Source organism: Anomaloglossus baeobatrachus, chromosome 1 (assembly GCF_048569485.1).
Source record: "Anomaloglossus baeobatrachus isolate aAnoBae1 chromosome 1, aAnoBae1.hap1, whole genome shotgun sequence".
Taxonomy (NCBI): Eukaryota; Metazoa; Chordata; class Amphibia; order Anura; family Aromobatidae; genus Anomaloglossus; species Anomaloglossus baeobatrachus.
In genome coordinates this window covers 866,355,394-866,357,047 of record NC_134353.1, presented here as the reverse complement: position 1 = coordinate 866,357,047, position 1,654 = coordinate 866,355,394, and positions in this window count along the sequence as shown.

Sequence of the window (1,654 nt, the reverse complement as noted above, 5' to 3'; positions counted from 1 at the left end):
TAAGATCATTATCATTATTTACAGAGAACCTGTAAAAGTGTCCAGTTTTCTGAAATATTGCTGCTATCAACCATTCTCCTTCTGGAAGATACTAGACATCAAGTACTTTTTGATTACGCCTGTATAGAAATGAGCGGACCAGTGGAATTTCGGTTTGGCGGGTGCAACTAGACTTATGAAAAAGTTCAGTTTGGGAACTAGACTTGACCTGAACCCTAAAGGCAGCTTTACACGCTGCGATATCGGTACCGATATCGCTAGCGTGGGTACCCGCCCCCATCTGTTGGGCGACACGGGCAAATCGCTTGCGCGTGATGCACAACATCGCCCAGACATGTCACACATACTTACCTGCTTGGCAACGTCGCTGTGACCGGCGAACCGCCTCCTTTCTAAGGGGGCCGTTCGTTCAGCGTCACAGCGACGTCACAGCTGCGTCACTGAACCGCCGCCCAATAGAAGCGGACGGATGGAGATGAGCGGGACGAACATCCCACCCACCTCCCTCCTTCCGCATAGCGGCCAGGAGGCAGGTAAGGAGAGCTTCCTCGTTCCTGCGGTGTCACACGGAGCGATGTGTGCTGCCGCAGGAACGAGGAACAACTTCGTTACTGCTGCAGTAATGATTTTTGAGAATGGACCCCATGTCACCGATGAGCGATTTTGCACGTTTTTGCAACGATGCAAAATCACTCATAGGTGTCACACTCAACGGCATCGCTAATGCAGCCGGATGTGCGTCACCAATTCCGTGACCCCAACGAGTTTGCATTAGCGATGTCGTAGCATGTAAAGCCCACTTTATGAAAATTACAGATTGGCCAGTTCAGGTCTCCGCCCACATACAGCCAGCCATAAACAGATCCCTTCCATGGGTGGATGGGCAGGATTTTTCCTCTTTTTTTTGATGCACACTACTTTTGATCATGCTGTTGTTACCCCCAGTGGGAGGCATTCAAACACTGCAAGCAGCTCACACTGGGCTGAGCACCGAGCATATCTGAGCACAGCAATGCCTTGCGTAAGTGGTCAGCACACATAAAGCACCTAATCTCCAAATTCAAACTCTGGTTTTTTTTTTTTGTAAAGTCTGTGTTCATTACAAACATCAAACACTGAACCTCGGGTTCGCTCATCTCTACTCCTGTATTTAAAGACAACCTGACAGCTGACACATGCTGGCCCATCCAGGGGGCAACATGTATCAGTCGCTGTTATACGAACTGAGTCAGGTGTGTTTAACTCTGAAATGCTGTGGTGTTCCAGAGAACTACATAGTTTAAAAGCCTCCAAGGACCATGATGAAGACAAGTCATACAGGTGGGTTCTGGGCAAATTCTCCCTGCCTGCTGCCCTTGATTGATTGCCCTGTGGTGTTTCAAAGTCAAACATGCCTGACTGGATTCATACTGCCAGTAGCTGATATTTGGTGCTCATGAATCGGGTAACATGTATCAGCTGTTAAGCGGGCTTTACACACTACGATATCGTTAATGAATTATCGTCGGGGTCACGGTGTTTGTGACGCACATCCGGCTTCATTAACAAGATCGCAGCGTGTGATACTTATGAGCGACATTAAACGATCGCAAAAGCGGTCAAAATCGTTTGCCGCGGAGAGGTCATCCTGAAACAAAAAATCGTTTTCTGCTTA